The sequence below is a fragment of the Ailuropoda melanoleuca genome, chromosome 10 (assembly GCF_002007445.2).
Source record: "Ailuropoda melanoleuca isolate Jingjing chromosome 10, ASM200744v2, whole genome shotgun sequence".
Lineage (NCBI taxonomy): Eukaryota > Metazoa > Chordata > Mammalia > Carnivora > Ursidae > Ailuropoda > Ailuropoda melanoleuca.
In genome coordinates, this window is record NC_048227.1 from 71,755,932 (window position 1) to 71,780,872 (window position 24,941).

Below are 24,941 nucleotides of genomic sequence, written 5' to 3' on the forward strand. Positions count from 1 at the left end.
CAAATAGGTTTTTTATTTTGTGCTATCCTCATGTGAGTATGTTTATGTTTGCTTGTGTATGTATATTACTGTTATATTTCTAACATGAATGCTTTTGCTATTGAAATAATGTAGTTTTTGGATCTCTAAAACCAGCACCCTTCCTCTATTGGAATGCAATTACCAGCAAATAAGCCAAATGAGATATTCATTCAAAGTAGTAGTAAATCCTGCTTAAGATACTTGAGAGAGTTGCAAACTTGTCCTTCTTCATATTAACTTTTAAAGACAGATTTTAAAATGTTCTATACCCTTTCCTTATTAGAGCAGAAAAACCCTGCAAAGATGTTGGCATTTTTAAAATCCAGAGATGATAGCCTGCTTTAAAAAGTAAAAAGAGCTAAAAAGTCGCCAGGAAATACCCTTGTAGGGCTTTATATTTTAGAGGGTGGGAGATGGGGAAGGTGATAATACACATTTATAATCTAAGCATACAGGAGCTTCACAGAGCACTCTGAGCATTTTCAAGGAAGCTTATTATTTAACTGTGATGTGGCTTTATATCGAGTATAAATAATCTTGATTATTTTGTTGAATGGCAAATGATGAAGGATAAAATAAGAGGTGACATTATGGCATGAGATAAAAACAAAGCTGCTGGAACCTGTGGTTTATGATCAGATTTTGGGTACGTCCTTACGGTGGCCTTCTGCAAAATCTATGCTGGTAGATGGCATTTCTGTGATTCTTGCCAGGCATTGTCCTCCACACTCTTGGCAGCAGGCAATCCTTTCCCGAAGATGCCGTGACCAATGAAAAGAAATTGTTCAGGTGACCATAAGAAGGACATAGACAAGATAGCTGCTTTAAAACTCATATTTCCTCTGTACCAGAAAAACACACCTGCTTCCCAAGACTTGAATCCCTTACCCAATTTATACATCCCTGCTGCTCTGTAATTCACTTTGTTCAAAGAAATTCCATACTAGAATGATTTTTAATGATATTTTTTATTTTAAATAGTCACCCTAAAAATTGGAAGGCATGTATTCAGATATATTGGCTGAGGAAAATAATCTAGTGAATCAGAGTTTGTAAATTATATATATATGAAGAAGGAGAGAGGGAGATTTGAGCCAAGCTGGCTGCAGAAATGTTCTGTAATTGTGCTCACTTCTCCACGTGATCACTGCAGGCACAGAATAAAGCCTGTGATCTCCTGACCTCAGACATGGGCATTGAATCCACAGTGAGGGCACATCCTAAAACATTGTAGTTCAAGACAGTTGCAATCCAAATGACTAAGAATTCTTCTAATGCACATAGGCAGGTAGTGTCTATCCCTTGGAAATGAAGTAGTTAATATTCCCTTTTTCTTTTCATCTTATACACCAAGGCAAGGCTCCGCAGAGCACATGAAAATTTAATAATTTCTTTTAACAAATAATCTAAAGGAAAACTATAAAGGGCAAAGTTACATAGTTATCTGTACTGGATTTTTTCCTCCCTTTCCTACTCAAAGGGTTTGAGAAAGGTGTATTTCTACCATTTAATTCTTTAGCTTCTGTGACTGCCTCACATTCTTCAAGTAATGCAGCACCAGAAGGAAGCAGTGGTGATTGAAAAAGGTACAGATAGATGAAAACTCAAAAATGGGACTCCTGAAACTGTTGATAATACTAGATTGCAGAATATAAACTGTTTCCCTCACTCCACCAAAAAATAAATAAAAATAGTTTGACCACAGAAGTGGGCCAGTTAGGGGCTGAGGGAGAAATATTGGGAAATAGAATCAAGGAGGACATTTTGTAGTCTTTATATATGTGAAAGAAGCATGTTTATTTCCATAAAATAAAATCTAGAGAGGTGATTTCTTCATAATGAATATAGGTAAGAAGTGATAAAAAGTGGTAAACTATTGGGGCGCCTGGGTGGCACAGCAGTTAAGCGTTTGCCTTCGGCTCAGGGCGTGATCCCAGCGTTCTGGGATCAAGCCCCACATCAGGCTCTTCTGCTGTGAGCCTGCTTCTTCCTCTCCCACTCCCCCTGCTTGTGTTCCCTCTCTCGCTGTCTGTCTGTATCTCTGTAGAATAAATAAATAAAATCTTTAAAAAAAAAAAAGTGGTAAACTATTAAGGCTACTTTAATTACCTAATAGAGTTCAGAATTTTGTGTTGTCATTTTCCACAGTGTCTTTTCTGCTAAGCTATATGCCAGGTACTTATGAGCAATCCAGAGATTAGGGTCATAAACCAACCCGGTGTATGTATTCAGTGATGAAATGGCGTAATCGCGATAATATGACACACACAGGACTGACCTGTTTGATCTTCAGTTTCCTTAATACCGATGGCTGTATAGGTAATATATTTTGTTCATCAAAAATTATGTGTAAACCCAACGCTATTATTAAACTATCAGTTAGTGTATTTTAATTATTATTCTGATGAGATCTAAGGGGAAATAAAACTAATCCACCAGAGAAACTGATTTTTAAAAATTTTATCTCAGTGAAATTAACAAAATAATGGGCATTAATGTACAACAGTACATGATAGCAACAAATAAACATTTATATTGCATAATAATTATTTCTACAGTATTTAAAATAATGATTTAGATACTAGTGTTATAACTAAATATCCTAAAACATCCTACAGTGTGTTACTTCCTAGGTTGATATTTTAATAGATGTTCTGTTAAGAAAACAGAGATAACATTAGTTTGTAACCCAAAGTGTCTGCGAACTTTGTAGGCAATTGCCTCTGAGCATTAAATGTGACTTGGATTATTGGATTAATATTTTTGTGAACTCCTCATGTAAATAGTCTTATTATTGTTGCATTGTATTATTCTGGGCAGTTGCGATTCTCTTGCTCACATATCAAATAAAGAGAAATGGGAATTAATCCCAGATATCAACTGAGTTGACTTATTTTGGAAAGAGATGGGATCTGCTATTTGTTCTGTAGTAATTTTGAACTTCAAAGTGCATAGCAGTTAGAAGGAAAACACATGGCAATTTACCTATTAGGTTCAGCACCTGGGAAAACAAAAAATATGAAAAAGTTTTGAATAGTAATAGACACGGAAAATATATAGTGGTCTTCAGGTTACCTGTAAAAATCAGTGTCCTATTGAATATGGTACAATCGTAAATTATTCTGAAGCTGAAATTATATACTACCACTTTTATTTATATGACTATTTTGAGCTCTTAGTTTCTACTTTTGTAATTTATAGGGCAACATTAGAGAATGAAGCGCCTGTCTTTAGAAATAAATTTACAGAGCCTAAAGAAGTAACTAAGGGTTTGAGTTACACTTAACACAACCCAATTTGTTTGTGTTTATTAGCTCTTTGAGAATCGGGATGCAGATACATATCTCTCAGGTTTCATTATATTATCAGAAACTTATCTAGTTAAACATAGCCTAAAGCAATTAATTATACCCAGTGATATGTATGTTTCAGAATGAACACATTTAATAGAAACTTTTAGAAAGCTGTGATATTTTAATAATTTTGATAGTCACTTCTAAGATCTAGATATAAATTTTCATTTTAATAGTTTGATAGATTAAAAAAAACATGTAAGAATGTGGGCTATTTAAGCTTTGGGGAATAAAATTGCACTCTAGCAAATGTAAGAGACAGGAAGAAGATAAAACCTGTCACACAGTATAGGCAATAGGAAATAAGTCCTTAAAACCAGATGCAAGTACTGTTTAGAAAAAAATATGTAGTATTGCAACAATCCCCAGTTTTAGTCCTTCTATTAAAAAAAATTCATATAAAGAGGTATCTGATATTTGGATATCTTCTACTCAAATCAGTGCTTGTATAAAACTTTGCTTTTATGATTTTATACAGAAAAAGATGGTATGGAGGGAAATCTGCTATAATCATTTTTAATACAATTAGTGCTGTTCTTCAAGAAGTAAAAATGTCTATGTAATTAATTATTCATAAAAAAAGAACACCTCTGGTAATTTATTTAAGACTAAATTGACAAATATAAAGAGGAAAATTGATTGGATTTTTTTATTTTGCTTTTCTTACTGTAAAATGTATATAGTCTAAGAAAACTTCACTTGACTATTACTTAACTAATAGGAAAATTTTTCATTTCCCAACCATCAAAGTAGATTTTGCTTTAGGATATAGAATAAAAATGTCCTACATGTTATTAAGAATTAAATATAATGTAATTTTGCCCCCCAAATAGAAACAAACCAACGTATTATAATTTGGTAAAGCCATCACTGCCTCTCTTCTCTTATTTTCTTTAATAGTGTATTGAATCAAACTGCCTATTTTCTTACTTCTTCAGTTCTCTTTACTTACTTTTTCCACTTCGTTTTAATACCCCTAAAGTGAGCAATAGGGTCCTTGAACCTTTCTACTTCTCTGTCTACATTCTTTCACTTGAAAATGCCATCTGCTGTCATAATTTAAATTATCATATTTGCACATATATCTACCAGATTTATATCTTCAGTTCTGACCTTGTTGGTAAGTTAAAGTACCACATCTCTTTCTGTTGGTGTCATGTCAATTCCATTGTCACCTTAAACTCAACATGTCCAAGAGGATTTTTCATTATTCCCAAAGAATCCAACTTTGTTAATTCACATCTGACTCAGAGAAGAAAATAAATGGCAAATTATATTTTGAAAAATGAATGAAAAAGGAAAAAAAATAATTTGGCAGAGGGGGACTTACAGAAATATTTATAGTTTCACTATGAGATGAAGCAAGAAATAGACTTTTTAAAAAATGTATAGTGTTTGTATGTGTGTATGTATTATAAATTTAAGACACCAACAATTCATAAACAGTAGTGAAGTAAAGTAATGGTATTTTGAAAAGGTAAGTAACCTCAACGAGATGAGTTGACTTCTTAAATATGCTGTAACCTGGGGGCATTTGCTGATTCTGATTAGGAAAGGATGTGAAGAATCCACACTTTGAACCCATAAGTGACTATTTCTGGGGTAGTTATAAATCAGGATAGCTTTCAGAGAGGTCCTCGAGCACATGGACAGTTGTTTGTTTTGTTTTGTTTAGGGAATTGATGAATTCTGTAGGCTAAAAACATAAATAAGAATACTAAAAGCAGAGTAAAAAATTTGGGGCAGTCTTACAGATTAGAAATTGAAGATAGGAGTGGGGCTTTACAGAATAAACTCAACTTATTAGAACGAACCAGGGGCAAAGGAGAAGTATCGCAAACATTTCCAGAGCTAAAATCCAGGCTCAATTCAGTACAGTCCTTAATTAAAATAAGTTGATCATCCATTGCTTCATCTGTCTTGTTGAGGAAAAAGGAAAACACCTTAAGACAGAGATAGCATTATCTTAGTCTGTACAATTTATTTTTGTGCATGATATCAAGCAATAGAAAATTCCTACACATGCTAAAAGAGAGAACTTCATTACTGAAGGTGAAGAAAAAGCAGACAACTGAGGCAGACCAAGAGATGATGCAAATATTTTAATTACCTGGTAAGGACTTTAAAAACCAACATGTTGAAGAAAATAATATATTTAATATATTGTTAAAAAATAATATATTTATAGATGAAGAATTTACCCTCACAGAATCGGGATCTATATAAAGAATCAAATGGTAATTCCAGAACTGAAAAATATAATATGTAAAAGCAAGAACTCATTAGGTGTATGAGTTCTTGAAAGATTAAAAGACAAGATTGGTGAACTGAAGGGTAGGTTAATAGTGAATATCCAAACCAAAGCACAGAGTTAACAAACACAGGAAGGAAAGAATAAAACTATAAAAAGAATGTCAGAAAAATATAGGGCTCAGCTAAAGGCTTAGTATACAAATGTTGAATTTCCAGAAGAAGAAGAGAGATAAAATTGGACAGAAGCAATATCTGAAGACACAATGACAGAGAATTTTTCAAAACTGATTAAATACATAAACCCACAGACTCAAGAAGACTTTCAGATCTCAAGTGGAATAAATATCAAGAAAACCACATTCAGGGATAGCATGGGATCACTGTTGAAAATCAAAATCAAAGAGAAAAATCTTAAAAGCCATCAAAGGTGAAAGACCCATTGCCTTTAAAGGAACAACAAAACAACTGACAATTGAACTTTCAGCAGAAACAATGACTCTAAAAGGCAATTGAATGACACCTAAAAGTGCTTTAAAAGCGGCAACCTAGAATTTCATTCCCTACAAAAATATGGTTCAGCAGTAAAGGTAAAGTAAAAGTATTTTCAGGCAACAAGAACTAAGATAATTCACTACCAGCAAACATGCACTAAAAGAAATACAAGGAGGGCACTTGCGGTGATGTACAGAAGTATCGAATCACTATATTGTACACCTGAAATTAATATTGCACTGGATGTTAACTACACTGGAATTTAAATAATTTTTTTTTAGATGAGGCAAAAAAGAAATACTAAAGGGAGGTCTTCAAGTAGAGGGGGAGAAAATTCCCAGAGAGAAAAGTGGAGTTTCAGGGAAAAAGTTAATAGAAAGGATAAATATGCGAGTAAAAAAATACAAAACCGTAGTAGTAAAGTCTTTTGGAATTTAAATGTATGTGGAACTAAAATGCATGACAACAATAACACAAAAGGTAGAAAAGAGTTAAAGTGTTCTAAGTTTCTAGTATTAGCAAGGAAATGGTAAAGATAATATTTATAATAGATTATAATATTTTAAGGATTAATAATTTCTGGTGTATTGACTAAAAGAAAGCATAACTCCCAAAAACCAACTATCAATGAAAAAATTAAATGATAGAAATAGTTAAATAATCCAAGTAAATCTAAAAAAGGAGAAAAACTCACAAAAACAAGGAGGTGAAGAAGAAAACAAATACCAAGATGGATGCTATAATGTCAGATATATCAATAATTACATTAAGTATAAACCAAATACTTCACTTAAAAGACTAAGACCATCTGTCTGGATAAGGACACAAAACCCAAATATATGTTATATATGAGATACACCTTAAATATAAGGATTTCAATTTAAAATTAAGAAAAAGTAGACCATATATGTGTGTAAACACACACAAAACATCATGTCATTCTAGTATCAGGTAAGGTAGTGTTTAAAGCCGGAAGTAGCACTAAAGATAAAGAGGGTATTCCCATAATGATAAAAAAGTTCAGTCCACATGAAGATATTACAGTCAGTATTGCCTGAATAAAATAATATAGCTGCAAAAAATAGAAAGCAAAAATGGATAGAATTAAAAGGAGAAATAGTCATATCCACAATCACAGTGGGAGATTTTTAACACACCTCTCATCAAAATTCAAAAGTACTTAGAATATCTACAAAACACAATTAATACACTTGAACATATATAGAATGCTGCACCTACCTATGTAAAATGATGCATATTATTTTCAAAGGCACAAAGAATATTCAATTATAAAATGAGTAAAAACATAGAAAAGTCAAAATATAGAATTATTTGCAATTATCCAGCAAGTATTCTCTGATCAATGTGGAATTAAGCTAGAAAATCTGCTACTGCTTAGAAACTAAGCAGTACGTTTCTAAATATCCAATAAACTAAATAGGTTGGAATATAGATTAGAAAATATTTTGAACTGAAAATCCAAGGCAATGAAGTTAAAGAGGAGCTTACAGTAAAACATTTGGCCTTACACAGAGATGTTAAAAGAGAAGAAATGTTAAAAAATTAATGATCTAAGCTTTCATACCCAGGAACTAGTAAAGGAACAGCAAATGAAACCCCTCAAAAGTAGTTTTGACATAATGAAGAAACCAGAGCTCAATGTACATATAACAGAAAAAGAAATCAACAAAGCCAAATTAGTTTCTTTAAAAATATTAATAAAACTGTTTAAAACCCTATCAAAAGAGATCAAGGGGAAAAAAATAAGTAAAAGCACATTTTGCTAATATCACCAAGGACCCTACAGATAAGAGTATGTTATGAGCAAGGTTAAACCAGTATATTTGACAATCAGGATGAAAAAGACAAATTCTTTGGAAAATACAACTTGAAATAAATTTAATACCTGAATAATCTTCTCCATTAAAACAATGAATCACCCCCCCCCACAAAAGATTCCATCATTAATTCAAACATTTTAACAGAGGGGAAAAAACAAAAACAAAAAAACACTTCATGTCCACATGGCTTCACTAGTGAATTCTTAAAAACATTTAAGAATGTTCTAATACCAATCTCACTCAAATTCTTTCAAAAAATTAAGTGGGAATGCCTCCTATCTTATCTTATGAGCCAGCATAACATTGCTTACCGAAGAGAATGATATACGCATTTGACAATCTGAATTAAAATGTAGTAAGGTAAACAAAAATAAAGAAAATGCTAAATATCTCTGTATAACTATAAATAATTATGAATTATTTTTCACACTGTATTATAATATTTACTTATATTTCCATCTCTCCTACTAAACTTCAAAATTTGCCAAAAGGCCATATGTCATCATCATTATTCAGGAGAATGTCTATCACTGAGCTACTACATAACAGGGAGGAATTATAGAATCAATTAAGAGCATTTTCTTTTTTATTTTTTAAAGAGCATTTTAGATGTTTATAAATAAGCCTATTTGATAGATCATAAAACAAATGCAACAAGTTGTTCTTATCAGTACGTTCTATGTATTTGTTTACTTAACTGTCCCTTCTTCAGTGTAGGGATCATGTTTTATTCATCCCAGGGCCAAGGGAAAAGAGAGTCATATGAACAGTGCTCACGAGAATGAAATCAAATCCTAATAGAGTGGATTTCAGTAACTGTCTAGCTCTCCCAAATAAAGCTCCTGGAAGTGTTCCCTTCTACTCCACCGTTGCATGGATAATGGAATTAACATCTCTTGGGGCTGGCCCAGCACTCTATGGTGGTAGCAAGCAGAAGGAAGGTAATCCAAGCAACTAGCCACGGAATCAGTGCTTATCAAGATGAAGTATCATATGAAGCACCTGGAGATCTTTTTAAAATACAGACTCCAATTCCTTTGGAGTAAAGCCTGAGTTAGTTCATCTCTAACAGACTCCTGCAGGATGACATTTGTATTTGTCCATTAATCATACTTTCATTTGTGAGGCTTAGATTACCCAGTACCTTTAAGCAGCAGAGCTCTTGTTTTCTGGCTATCGTTTAAAACAAGGATCCCAGCGTAGATCTTGATATTTGTGCAGATGCGAATTTGTTACCTGATTTATGACTTGATTCTGATTCTAACCAAGGTATTGAGAAAAAACAAAACAGAGTACCCAGAGTCCTGGGAAGAAGTTATGCTTAAATTCAACCTTTAATACCTAGGTCATATGTAGCCTTCCTTTGTGCGGCAAAATACTTTCCAGGAACCTCCACATACCTTTTTCCATACTGGAGCTGACTAGCCACGCCTCTAATTTTACTTTGTTTGCATATTCTGTTATTATTATACATGATTTACAGAAGTTGAGGATCCCTATTCCCAGAGTAACGAAGCTATACTATTCTAGTACAGCTCTGATTGAGAACTACAGCCATATCTGAGAATTCCCACTTGGAGTTTGGCCTTCTTCTCTTATGATGAAAACACTGAAAACCGTTTCACAATTCTGCTGTTTCCTTTCATACTTAAGTCACTTTCTCTTTCCACTAGAACTAGATGGCACTATGCAGTTTCTATGACTCTAGGAAATTAACTGCTTTAGTTTATATTTTCTTAATTTGATGTCTTTCCCTCTTGCTGATTCTCCTTCCAGATGCCCCTATCGGTATCAAGAATCCCATTCTTTCTTTTGTGGAGCTTAACTGTGTTTTAGGTATTGAAAGGGAGACCTTCCACGTAGAAGAGTCCCCACGAGCATTAGCAAAGTTTGGGGCATGAACAAGCATTATATCTTGTTATTTCAAGTTGGATGATTCACAGGCATCATACACTGTGTAAAATGTTGGTAGAAGATCTTCCCAGAAAAAGAAAAATGAGAACAGGCAAGTTGAGCATCTCCCTGGAGTAGAGAATGGTCTCTGGGTATTGATGTGGCTCCCCTGAATCTCTGAACTTCTAGCAAAGTTCAGTGTGTCACAGCAGTCTGCATTGTTCAGGGTCTGCTGTGCATTCAAAAGCACACCCTTTCCCACTTAGTCATCTACACCCAGTACATTCTCTTTAGGTTTGGGCTTATATGATCATAACTGTTTACTTTACCATCTCCTATTAAATGCACTATGTGTGGTTTTCCTTATCCAAACTTTCTTTTTCAGTAACCTTTTATTTTCTCTTATAAATCAAAAACTTTGGTTTCGAAGCTTTATTTCTTTTTTTTAAAGATTATTTATGTATTTATTTCAGAGAGAGAGAGTACCAGTTGGGGTGAGAGGCAGAGGGAGAGGGAGAAGCAGGCTCCCCACTGAGCAGGGAGACCAACCCAACCAAAGCCTCAGGGCTCAATCCCAAGACCCTGGGATCGTGACCCAAGCCGAAGGCACATGCTTAACCGGCTGAGCCACCCAGATGCCTCCAAAGCTTTATTTCTGATAGGGACTTTGAGAAAGTCTTTAGAAAGTTGAAAAGAAAAGAAAAAATCAAGCACTAGCTATTTCTTTCTTTTTGCATTGCTTCTAAAACAATGAAAATTCTCTTTGAAGCAATGAGGATGTGACTCACTAGGGAAAGTTTTTAAAAGATAAGTATCAAAAATAAAAACACACAGATTAATATTCCAAGATAGTAACTGCTGGAAATAAAAGGAAAGCAGATACAAACGTGGTCTACACAATTGCCGTCCCTGTTTGTCTCCAGGGCCTAGTCTGTAGAGATCCCCCTAGAACAGCATTTTTTTTCTATCCCCAAACAATCACGCTTTTATAGGTCTATTATTCACAGATCCCATGTAAGAATAAGAAAACATGTTTGCATTGTGGGTCCCATGGCTTTAAATTTAGAAACTTTTTTTTTTTAAGTTGAAAACCACTGCAATTTTTGAAAAACCTTGGAATAATTGGTCCTTGTTAGAATGATGTCCTATTAAATATGCCCTTAGATCCTGAAATAGTTGTGGAACTTGCTTGAGAATTATATCCAGTTCAGCATGGTCCACCCAGGCCCATGTGCTCTCAGTCTGTGATAACCTTATCAAAATCACACCCTTCACTGTAAACCATTATCCTAACATGACCCCTGGAACTCATTTGGAAACGAAATTGAGATTGGCAGTTGCCAAATTAGCTTTAGAGGGCAGAATGTCAGTCTCTTTTTCTACGGATTCACTCAGGGACAATTGATTCTTTGATGAACTGTGGGAAATTATATAAAAATACAACTCAGGCAATATTAAATAGTGAAATAAATGAAGGGTTTTTTTTTTGCTTCTGGTATCCAGGGTTATTTGGCTAGAAAGAGCAAATAAGTGACTATCTTCTGTGCTTTTCATATGGTAACTAAACTACTCTCTTCCATGCTGTACTTAAAATTTACATGAAAGATGCAGTTGAACCTTTGTATTGGTAGTTTAGTACACTATAGGTAACCAGGGAGCAATGTTCAGTAAATACTATTATTAGACACAAAGCAATACAAAGAAAATGTGACTATTTAAATCTCTTTCCTTGTTGAGATTTGAATGAGGAAATTTTGAAATATTTAAGTTGTTTTACGTTCCAACATAGCACTTAAAGTGTTACTTCCCCTTCTCTTCTTTAAAGATTTATTTTCAACAGTTATTAAAGCAAAATGTGTATACAACCTTATGCAACTGAAAAGCAGCTTAAAAGGGTAAAAAGAGGAAGAAGGCTCACTAATAAACAGCCACTTATAGAATATGATTATCTTTTCCCCTTCATTAGCACATGTAACCTTCTAGAAGAATGGGTCTGATGGTAACTGCGTGACTGCAGGTAGTATAGTAGTAATTAGGAGGTATTTCAAGAAATATCATCTTTTTCATATTGTAAAAACTAGGCATTTTGTAGCAAAGTAGCTGCATTGATACCGTAGGGACACTGTCCCTTTTCCACTCTGACAGAAAAAATCTCTAGTGAAAGGTCCTCAAATCTTTCATTTGAATCGCAAGTGAGAATGAATTTGGTGCTCTCACTTAGCCCCAAGAGGGGAACCAATAACATACAATTTGGCACACCCCGCAATTGTTTCTGAAGAGATCTATAGCTAGCGAGGTGCTTGGACGTGCTGTGACCCTCCTGGGGGTACTCCGGATACACCAGATTCACCAGGCAGCATGCAGAATGGATGGACTTGAGCTTTTGCACTCCGATTTTATGAGCACTAAAATTAATCCATTAAGCATTTTGTACACCAGACCCCCCACTACTTACTTTTCAACGCATTTATATCGTGTGTTAACTGTGGCATCATAGTGCGCAGCATAATGAGTTCGATTCTTCTTGTCTTTTTGCTCCCTGTTTCCTTCTTCTCAGTGGAAAAAAAAAAAAAGATAGCTGAGTTTAATATTGCCAAATAGCCAAATAATTAGTACAGCTGGATATTTTTTTCTCTTTAAATTTTTCCTCAGAAAATATAAACCCAGAAGGACAATTGAAAAACAAAGATAGCAGAATATTATCTAATAGATAATATGGATGTAAATGTACAGTGCAAAAACCATAAAGTATTAATTGCTAATGAAATAATAAGAAAAAAGTGTTTCACAGCAATCTTCTATCCCTGGAGAAATGGGCCTTCAGTCTGTGATTAATTCCATCATTTAGGAAGAGTGCAAGTTGTAGCAACTTTCTGGGTTTCTTTTAGAAAAGTGGGAAAAAATATTGTAAATGTGATTTATAAGGATTATAACGTTTTCCAGGTTTAGATCACTTGCCTGTTTGTAAGCTTTTTTATTTTCTGAATGATTCTATTCTCTTGAGTATTGCATAAGATCAAAATCTCTCTATAGGGGCACAAGTGACATCCCATTTGGAAAACATTGTCAAGCAGTCAAGCGAAAATGCAAATGATATACAAACCCAAGTATTTTCCCTGACAACTATGAAAGTACTAGATCTGAAGACATATGAAGATTAGAAAAGGAGGGAAATAAAGCAATTATTTGTTCAGAGTAAAGGAGAAACTGGGATGGTTTGGGTGATACATTTATTGTACCACAAAAAGCTCCAGTGACAAAATAATGTAAATGATCACATGAAGTGTTATTCCTTGAAGAAATTTGGCTTCAGGATATTTTATAATCTCTATCATCATTTGACCATGTTTTGGTCCACATTTCAAGTTATATTCTTCCAGAATGTGTTAAAAGCAAAAGCAACATGAAAAGACAAAACTTTGAAAAGCACACGAGGTGGGCAGTCTGTGACATCTATCACCCTCAGATCTCCAGGGTCTGTTCGATCTGCGTTTGTGTTTCCTGGAGCTGTCTGCGCATTCGAGGACGTTGCCCTACCCAGATGGAGGAAAGCCAGTCTTTCAAACTCAGTAGGATTGTTGTCCTCAGGATTTTTAATGATTTTTTTGTTCGTTTGTTTGCCTGGTCCTAATTGATGAACAGCATGAAATGAGAGGAAACTCAAGCTTCTTCATATTGAAATGTACTCTTTAGGAAAACATACACAGTTTGGAAATTGTTAAAAAAATATATATTTACATGAATAAAAACAAATCTCCCTATATGGTGACTTTGCATTTAATTTTCTTGTATTTTCAGAGTATATCCTCAGTATATGTGTCAAAGTTACATCCATCTAAATTGCTGGCAAATACTCTTCTGTATTATTATTCTAATTCTTGTGCAGTTTTTTTTTTATCTCTATGTCATATTAACATGCTTCACTAAAAAACTAGTCTTTGTTAAAAATATTTGAACATTAAAGGTTGGTTTTTGTATTTGAACTTAATGACAGTATAAAATAACTCATATTTTTCTCAGCTTCCTGAAAACTTGGGGAGTTTGAACATTATTTAAGTGTGATGAGACATTCAATATTTTTCTGTTTATAGAATATCACCAGGACTATCATGAAGATATTCTGTAGGGGGACAAGAATAGCAAAAGGAGTATTAGTTTTTATACTTTACATGTAAGTTATAAAAGATATGGATTGAGATGAGGTGGCAGTGATGACAGTGACAAATGTCAAATGCATGGTGATGCCATCTAAGATTATATGTAGTTATATTCTCGAGGTCACATGAAGTTAGGGCACCAGGATTTATTAATGTTGTGATGCAGCAGGCAGGAGGAAGTGAATGATCAGGGTTGAGCCTGAGCCATTAAGAGAATTCGGTGTTTCCATTTGATGAGATGAGGGGAAGACAGGGAGCACATATAGCAGAGGAGGGGTACGTGTGCATAACCAGTTGCTCTATTTTGTCTTTATCCTATCTGAGCTGCTCATTAGACATTCCAAGCAGTCTTGTCAAGTAAACAGGATACATAGGTCTTTCATTTAAAAGAGGTACACATGCATGCGTGCGCATGCACACACACACACACAGGAATATTACTCAGCCATAAAAAAGAAGGTATTACCATTTGTGACAATGTGGATGGACCTAGAGGGTATTATGCTAAGTGAAATAAGTCAGGCAGAAAGATAGCTATCATATGATTTCACTTATATGTGGAATATATTAAAAAGCAACAACAACAAAACCAGACTCTTAAATACAGAGAACACACTGGTGGTTTCCAGAGGGAAGGTGGATCGGGGGCAGGAAGAGTGAAATAAAGAAAGGAAATTAAGAAGCACAAACTTCCAGTCATAAAATAAATCATGGAGATGGAAAGTAAAGCATAGGGAATATAGTCAATAATACTATAATAATATATGGTGACAGATGGTGCCTACACTTATCTTGGTGAGCACTGAATAATGTATAGAATTATTGAATTAATTTGTTGTACACCTGAAACTAATATAACATTGAATGTTAATTATGCTTGAATTTTTAAAAGTAAAATAATAATAATAATAAAAGAGGTTTTGAATGGTAGACGTCAATTTGAGTCATCAGTAGATAAATGGGGTTTAAAGGCACATGAAAGGAGACCTCTTAGGGAAGACACATAGAGAAAAGAAGAGAACTAAGGATTGTGCTTTGGGGGCTCTACAGCTTGGCAGGTCTGGGAGAGGAGGACCCAGACAAGGGGTTGAGGGAGGAGTGGACAGTGAAGTAGGAAGAAAGGCAAAAGGCCAGTGTCCTAGAGGTTGGGTGAAAAAAACGAAGATGGAGGGATGATAAATTATGGCAAGAATGTGGATTGAAAACAGAATATCAGACATGGGAAAGTGGGAGTTACTGCACACTTTGGAAAAAAGTGGTGTCGATGGAGAAATAGTAAAGAAAACTTTATTAAATGAGCTGAAGTGAGAAAATGAAGAGAGTGAGTAAAGCCAGCTTCCTCCAGGACTGTCGCCTGTAAGAGGCAGAGGAACAGGGCTACAGGGGAAGAGAGCAAGGAGAGGCTAGGGAGTGTGGTTTGTTTTTACATGCTTTGTCCATGCAGATATTGGAGAATGTTTGTATACTCGTGGAAACAGTCTCGTGAGAGAGAGAGAGAAACTCATGGTATAGGAGCAAAGTTCTTGAGGAGCTGAGAGGAGAGGAGATCCAGTGCTCAAGTGGAGGGTTTGACCTTAGATAGGAACAGAGACCATACGTCTTTTGCAAGGAGAAAATGCAGAGCTAATGGTTATAGATGCAGGCAGACTGGGAGATTTAATGGTGAGACAATAAACCTTCTTTTAATTACCTCAGTGTGCTTCAGTAAAGTAAGGAGCAAAAGGCATCAATTTGAGGGATAGAGTGGGGTTTTTTTATTTATTTAAATTCAAGTTAATTAACATATACTGTATTATTAGTTTCAGAGGTAGAATTCAGTGATTCATCAGTTGCATGTAACACCAAAGCTCATCATATCACGTGCCCCCTTAATGCCCATCACCCAGTTACCTCAGCACCCCCATCTCCCCTCCACCAACCCTGTTTGTTTCCTAGAGTTAAGAGTCTCTTATGGTCTGCCTCCCTCTCTGTTTTCATCTTATTTTATTTTTCCTTTCCTTCCCTTATATTCATCTGTTTTGTTTCTTAAATTCCATATAAGTGAAATCGCATGGTATTTGCCTTTCTCTGACTGACTTATTTTGTGAAGGGTAAAGTTTTGAGAAAAAAAAAAGGAAGTCAGGGTTTTGAATAAAATAAGGAGGGGGGCGTGTGTATGAATGGAGTGGCCCATAAGAGCGAATTTAACATTGATTTTCTAACAATAGTGATACAGATGTGCTGAACCGTCAATAGGGTTGTCAGGTGTTACCTATGACCTGTGAATTTCGTGGATGAGGGCTACTGAGGCTAAGCGGCAGTGCTGGGAGCCAGCGTAGCCATTTGCCTGTAACTGTTACCACAATGGCTTCATGCTCTTTTGAACCAATTAAGCAAATTAGACGTCTGAACTGAGCAGCAAGTAAGCTTATTTAGCATCAGTTCTCTGGGTTGGTTCCTTACATGCAAGGTTTTAAGTTTTGTTTTTAAACAAATTATTAGTAATTAAAAAGCAACATGAAAGTGTCCTGTCATAGATGTAATTAGAAATTGGAACAAAATGTTATGTGCTAAGATGTAAAAAGCATTGTATATATTAGGGGAAAAGATCGGGCAACAATCTAAATACCTAACAGAGAATAGCTGAGTAAGCTATGATATATCCATATGCAGTTTATTTTATAGCACTTTTAAAATCAGAAATATAATTCTAAAATGATAATAGTAAAGATAATGCTAGACAAAAGCATTTAACACATGCAAGACACAGTCTGAAACAACTCTAGCCAGGCTCCCCAGCCCCTCCGGCCCCTGTGGCCTTGCAGACTTTTCTCTAGGATGCTCCCTTCTACTGTTCCTCAACCCTCCAAGCATGTTCTTACTTCAGGTCCTTATTATGTTATTTCTTCTGCCCAAAACCTTGTTCCTCTGACTGTCTCATTCCCTACAGCCACTTTTCTTCATATAGGTCTCCAGTTAAGGGTCAGCTCTTCAAAAGATCTTAGACTATTCTGTCTAAAATGACTGCTCCCGCCCTCACTCCTGTTACCCATCTTTGCTTCTAATCATAGCCCTTATAATGGTCTGCTATTACTTTTTACATGTATGTGTCTACTGGTATAATGTCAATCTCTCCTGTGAAAACATGAGTTTTTCTGTGTATTCTAAGCACTGAGCACAATGCCAGTAGGAGCTCGCTATATATTTGTTACATAAACAAATTAATAAGTTGATTAATCACATGAATTAATTACATGAGTATTTCATTACAATGAATTCATGAAGTAATAACATTTTCATAAGGTCTATAAAGATGTGCTGTGCTTGGAGATCTGCTCTTGCTCATCCAGAAAGATTTTGCTTCTTTTAGGTATTAATAACTACCTGAAAAGAACCAGCAGACCCTGCACAGCAGATGGAGTATCCAACCAGAAAAAATACAGAGGTAGAGGAGATGAAAATCAGAAGAGTTGCTCCCCATTTAGTCAGAAATTATATTCCCTCTTTGCTTCTATCCATTCGTGAGAACATGTGGTTGGTATTATCATTTTATCCAGGGAGTGAGAGTGATAGAGAATTCAGAAAAAAAGGGGAGAAGGACACTTTCTAAATGAAGAAGCAGAGAAATTTCCAGTCAGAATATTCTAACACCTCTATCAAAAGAGTATAACTCCCAGACCGCCATCAAAAACCTAATGACTCAAAAATTCTGGACCCAAGTGCTGCCACACATTTTATCTAAAGCTCGGCCTCTAGATTAACCCTTTGTTCTCTGTTGAAATATAGACCCCTGAGAGAGGGTAGCATCTGATAGTGCCTGTGTGTGGCTTACGCTGGAGTATGAATGCTCAATGTAAGGGAAGACTCTGATTGGGGGTAGCAGAAAAAGCCAAGGAGCAATGAGCTATGAAGTGTTTGTGTGGGGAGGAAGCTGCAAAGAAAATGAGATTTTTGAGCACCCTCATTGGAGATATAAGACTGCTTAACAGAAAAAAGTCACAAATTCACAACTTGGACTAAAACTGGCCTTGCTAAATCATATACTGTATGCACTGCCTTTTAGTCACATGCACACATGCAAAAACACACATAATGATTTCTTTTCACCCAAATGTGATTAAATGAGATTTGGAAAATGGCCCCTCGGTGAGATTATTATAATGAACTTGAATCAATGATTTTTATGGTAAAGAACATAAGATGGTTTTGACCTATTGTTTATTTTTCAGTTTGGATAATACAAATTTTTTTTTTATTTAAAAAATGGGCAAATGCTAACCAGAAGGAACCCCATAGTGTGAAATACATTAGTACATTAAAAGATGGCATTAAGTATCTCCTGCCAGGAGAATTAGCCCTGAATATATATGCACTATGTATTTCTCCAAAGCGAATTTAATTTGATCCATATTTCTGATTTTTTTTAAAGATTTATTCATTTATTTGAGAAAGAGAGAGAGCAAAGCAGAGGAAAGAGGCAGAGGGAGAGGCAGATTCCCTGCTGAGCAGAGAGCCTGATGCAGGTCTGGGATCATATCCTGAGCTGAAGGCAGATGCTTAACCAACTGAGCCATCCAGGCGCCCCCCCCATTTCCAAATTTTAAAGTTCTCACTCTTTTTTTTTTTTAATGTATTTATTTATTCGACAGAGACAGAGACAGCCAGCGAGACAGGGAACACAAGCAGGGGGAATGGGAGAGGAAGAAGCAGGCTTCCAGCGGAAGCCTGATGTGGGGCTCGATCCCACAACGCCGGGATCACGCCCTGAGCCGAAGGCAGACGCTCAACCGCTGTGCCACCCAGGCGCCCCATAAAGTTCTCGCTCTTTACTAAATCAGAGAACAGATGACAGGAATAAACTTAATCAGTGAGTTTGTTTAAACTAACCACATGCTTAAGTGTCCTCCTCATATCTAGCCCAATCTTCCTAACACGATGCAAAACAGAATAAGATGATGCTTCTTGGAACCATGGTTTTTAAAAAATTATTTTTTCTAATATTTGTAAATATAATTCATCTTACTTTGATTTTTACTCTTTCACGGGAAAATAACATAAAAATCTATTCTGTTAATGATGTTTGCTTTTATCTAGAGGTGTCCTAATTTATAAAAGAAGACATGTTGCCTTTAAGTTGGATCTATTGGTTAAATTTGACCATACTTCCCTACAAATTAACTTCTTGATCAGCAAATTGTTCTCAGTGAAGGAACTTTGGTATTGTCAGCACTGTTGATGGATATTTGGTAAACATTATATTATGCCATACATTTAATATGAATTTTAGATTACAAATAAAATTTCCTGATCTATGATGCCAGCAAAACATTGCCTTAGCTAAGAATTTGATATTGTGCTTTCTAGATGAAAGAACTGTTGTATCACTAAAAACAGGTGTCATTCAATGTCAGTGTAGTCTTTGACAGGGGATACTTTGAAACACTGTTACAGAAATATTCAGATCTTGTCATTTGCCAGTATTCTGCTATTGCAATCCTTCCTTTCTTCCTTTTCCCCTTCTTTCAACAAATATTTTTGAGCATCAGTTATGTGCCCTGGGCCCAAGGGTCATGGCAGGGAGCCAGCAAGACCCAGGTCTTCTGCTCCTATTTTCCAAAGTCAAGCAGAGAAGATAGGTAATTAAAATGGAATTGCAGTGTTGCGTGATGAGTATGACAACATAGCATGTGTAAGATGGAAAAAAATTTGGGACCTCCCTGAAGTTCAGAGAAAGACTCTTAAGAGCTCCTCTTGAGAAATTCCTGTTTCCTCTCTTTCACATACCTGGGATCTCCAGCACCTTCTAGAATCTCAGAGGAATTGGGCTTATTAGAACTGTGCCACATGTGTCAGCTATGTTGGCTGGCAGGTATGATCTGAATCCCAGAAGCTGAGTGAAAGTTCCAGTCCTTTTGGACACTGTTGGTGCCAGTGTGACTTGCTCCAGTAGCAGTTACACTGACTAAGGGGCACACATCCACACTGGCCAGGTCCTTCAGGATACTTTTTGAGCTTAAAGCTGAGGTTCTTACACCAGCACAGGCAACCTCAAGGACGCTAGGAATGGAAAGGCAGTTGCAATTGGGATTATGATGCTACAGAGATGTGGGGCTTTGGAATTCTGTTCAGCTAAAGGATGGGGCAGAAACGAGCTGCTCCAACCATGAGTATATGCTGGGGGAACTGCAGGCCTCCCGAAGAAGAGAGAGGGCCTGTAAATCCCTCCCTGGGAAGTGTGAAACCCTTCATGAACCCAGCTGCCGCAGAGTCACTCTGATTTCACAAGGAATGTGTTACTCAGTCTGGTGGGACTACCCCTTAAGGTCAATTCTGGAGTGGAGTGGGGAAGGCTGAGGCCTCTGGTCTCGCTGACAGCATGGATGGTGGGGGTAGAAGCACTGGTTCTACAGGAAAAGCAACACCTCAGCTATGCCTGGTGGAAATTCCTCATGCTCAGCTAGTCCCAAGACAAACAATACAGCATCTACCAAGCATCTTTTTTGCTACTAGAGGTTGGAATCAGGAAGTCTAGATTCTGCCGCCTCTGATACTCAGATCCACTTCATCCATTTTCTTTTTTTTTCCACTTTTCCAGCCTCATAGAATTTTATATCAATGCAGCGTACCCCTTGCTGATGACCACTGAGCATTGAGGGACTCATGCTGGTCATGATCTCCTGTCATTAAATCACTGTAAAATAGGAATAGGACCCTTGGATGTTAGTGTTCTACTCTAAACCTCAAGAGAGCTGACCCATTCAGCCTCTGGGTCATCTGGCCTCTCTCTAAGTTTAGCCGGTAACATGTACTCTTTAAATTGGTGGAAAACTGGCAAAAAGAAATGAGAATCCAGGTATTTCTTTTTCTCTCCCTGTGTGTCAGAATTCCCAACCATGACCACATCTCCTCTGTGTCCTGTTGCTTGTACCAGATATGGTTCCAGATTCTAATGGTGGCCTCCATCCATGGGTCCCATTAGCACTCTCCCTACGGTCTGTCTTCAGCCTAGGATTGGGGGTTGCTTTCTCCTGCTTCCAGTCTTTGGTTTTCTTCTACCACCCTCAGTTCAGCTTCTCAGCTCTGTCATCATATATATAATCAGTTCCCTGCTATATCAGTTCAATTTCCAATCCCTAAAGTGCTTTCTGTGTTTCTTATTGGATCCCAACTGATATAGGTTTTACATACCCTAAAGATAATGATTACAGTAGTTCTGTGTATGCAAAAGGCAGACATTACTTGTAGGCTTGGAAAAAAAGTCGAGGAGTATAAAAGCTTCTCTGATTGTCAAATCAGTACTGTACTTGATTATTTATTCTGTAATGAGGAAAACACCTCTAACAGAAGACAGTGTGTCAGGTATCTTTTTTGAAAAATCCATCAAGAAGTCTGGTGTTAGAACCGCAATGTCACCTGCACACCAGGAAAAACATTATGAATGAAACTTAGCTTATCCTTGTAAAATATTACTGCGGCCCCTTTGTCTTGTAAAATCCCACTGTTCCTTACCAGAGTCATTTCTCTATTACTCTGACTTTTTTTTTTAATTTTAAGAAAGAAAAATTCTGGAAGAAATGCCAGAATTTTCGCTGAGTTTACCAAAAAGAAGAGTAAGGGATCAAGTACTAGAAGGGAGGGAGAATTTTACTTTTCAATTTATATATCCTTTGAAACTATTTTACACATTTTTACTGTATGCACTTGTTAATTTCTTTTTAAGATTTTATTTATTTGAAGGAGAAAGCATGAGCGAGGGGGAGGGGCAGAGGGAGAGAGGGAGTAGACTCCCCACTGAGCAGGGAGCCCTACACTGGGCTAGGTCCCAAATCCTGGGATCATGACCTGAGCCAAAGGTAGACTCTTAACTGACTGAGCCACCCAGGCAACCCTGCACTTGTTAATTTTCTAATAAAGTTGCAAGAATGAAATCCTGAGGAGCCTGTTCCATTGTTGAGTATTTAATGCAAATATAAATAGAAACAAGATGCAGTTATTTTGGCTACTTGTGTCTTGGTGATTCAGTGATGCGTCAGAATGATGGCTGCATCTCATCTGTGCAAGCTACCTTCTCTCTGTTCATCCATGTGCAGAATTCCTTAAGAAGTAACTATTGGATTGTCAAGCAGCTGAGGTTGAAAGAATTCCTCCTACAGCCCAACACATATATAACTATGATTTGAGAGTATTTTAGCAACAGGATGATAAGATATTTTCCAAGAACTACATTCCCAAAATTGAAAAAATTTTCATAATAACGCTGAAAAAAAATCAGTGATATTAGTGAATGTGGCTTTTTGATATTATATAATGAAGTAAGTTAACATTTGGGACATCTGAGTAACTCAGCAAATCAAAAATTTCCAAATGATTCCACACATGATGTAACAAATCTTCCAGGGATAAAATATGTATTCAAAGTACAAGACACACAATTGCATTTCAATATAAAAGAGCATGAAAGTTCATTGATATGGTCCAGATTCCACATCACAACTAACCTTTAAAAAGCTACCACTTGTCAAGTCTGGGTATAGTATCAAGAAGAATATTCACTATGGTTTGAAATATTTAAAAATATCTGAAAAGGCTATGAGACTCCTTTTCCCTTTGTGCAGTACATTGTGAGCCTACATTTTTAAAAATATATTACAACTAAAACAATGCCACAAGAGATTAAATGGAGAAACAGACAGGAAGTCCATTTGTCTTCTCTTACCCCAGACATTAAAGAGATTCACAAAACAATGTCACACTTCACATCAGNCAGACAGGAAGTCCATTTGTCTTCTCTTACCCCAGACATTAAAGAGATTCACAAAACAATGTCACACTTCACCAAATTTTTCTTCGGAAAAATATAATCATTTTTCATAAAAATATACGATTGATATTAACATTTAATAGGCTTATTATTACTTTAAAATGAAATGATACATATTTCTTATTTGCTCAGTTTTAATTTTTAAATCTGTCAATATTGATAGATATAATACATGTAAACAAAAGCCCCTTAGAATCTGCAGTAATATTTAGGAGTGTAACCAGGTCTTGAGATAAAGCATTTTGAGAACCACTGTTATGGAAAAAATCCACCTGTTTTTTAGGAACTGTTATGATACAAGAAATAAACTCTTGAGTTTGAGACATGTATTTTGTTGTCTACATGTTAACATCACTGAACTATATTCTAGCTCATGTAAAGGAACTACTGGGATCTGTGCCCCAAACCCAAGAGTGAGATATACATTTAGCTCAGTTTTTCTGTAGCACCTACTTGACACAGACTTCAGTATCTTCATGTCTACCATTAAGGAGAGTAGTTAGGTGGGTGCCAAATAATAAAGAAAAGTAAATAAAGTAAATAATAAAAAAAATTAAAAAAGTTTTGAGAACTTTAAAAAGTGTTAGTTGCTTGTATTCTTTAGGGACAAAAAATAATTTAATTTCTACTTAACACTGGTCAGGAATCTTCATCTGTAAATGTTACTTTTAAGCCAGACATCAGTATTTGCATACATTAACATTTGCATTATTTGATTCTAAGCTTCTCAGTGCTTTAGAATGACACACATTTTGTGCTTATCACCTACCTGTAAGGCAAGGAAGATATGTCTTCTCTGTTTTCAGTCACATTAAATTAATTGATCACTTTATTTATAGTAGTAAACAGTGCAAAAACAGTATATTTGAATTTAGAGGTATCTTAGATTGTAGATAGTTTCTAGGAACAGCCTTTCTTTTTTTTCTTTTATCTTTGTCAGACTTATGATTGAGGTAATATAGTTACCCAATTCTTTTTGCGTTCATATAAAAGGTATAAGACAAATGCTTTACTGTAATTCTATATCCAATCAATGTATTATTTAAGGACGACTGATTCTGGGAAGGAGAAAGTTCAGTTGATATTGTTTCTGTGTTTGATGCATGCTACCTCTCCAAGTGGAAAAAAGGGAAAAATTAATTTATGAGCAATTTATATTTTATTCATTTTCTAACTTTTTTCTATCAGTTGTAACTGAAATCAGCAGACAGGTGACTAGCCCAATTGAAACAAAGATGGGCTGAAACCCTGCTCTGTTTGATGGGCCAGTCCCGCTCTGGTATAGTTCTGTATAATGTGCACATGGCTTAGAAGATTTATCTTCAGGATATTCCCCAATAGGTCTTTTCAGGTTTGCCCAATCTATGCGGTATTGAGGTAGCTAAAGTCATGTGAGTCTCTGTCAGAAGCTCATGGCTAATGGCAGAGAATAGAAAGCAGGACACTTTGGTGGAGCTATGGTGTTGTTTTCTCCTCACCTATATGCCACATACAGAATACGCAGAAGAAAACAATGCCCTAATATCTATCAAAGGGACTAAAACATGTTATTTAATGCAGTGTCCCGAGGAGAGGAACATTTAGTTCCTATTATAAATTTCAGACTTCAGTTTATTCAGGGTGATAACCTAATAATGAGTATTTGTTATCCTAAACCATGGTGAAAGAGAATGAGCAACAAAATGATGTAAAATCTGTTGCTCATGACATTAAAATAGTAAATGGTTTTTTGTCATGTACTAGAATTATCCTAAATGGCTTAGACAATTTATAGTTCATTAGTTCTCACCACAGTCAATGTGGTAAATACTGTTTTTCTTCTCATTTTGTAGATGAGGAAAGAAGTCTGTCAGTTAGCAATGGGCCTGATCTTCACTTGATTCTCCTGTCCCTCTGATAGTATCACCATTCAGCCAGTCCCTCAAGCCAGAAAATGGTGACTCCATTAGGACTTCACCCCAAACTCTCTTTCCCTTTCCAGCCTCCAAGTGATATAAATTATGCCCCCCTACTATCATTACTAGAGATAGTATCCATCCCCTCAGTGACTGACTGGCATAAATCATGACCCTTGAGTGACCCACAGATAAAGTTTCTCAAACCGTTTTCTTTGCTGCCTGTCTGCTTCTTC

General features: G+C 35.9%; 1 protein-coding gene across 4 annotated transcripts in view; it reads left to right on the top strand.

Annotated features, from left to right (window-relative positions):
- The window catches only part of NKAIN2 (sodium/potassium transporting ATPase interacting 2), a 968,851-nt gene that overhangs the window by 513,134 nt on the left and 430,776 nt on the right, over positions 1-24,941 (top strand). The gene's annotated exons all lie outside the window — the stretch shown is intronic.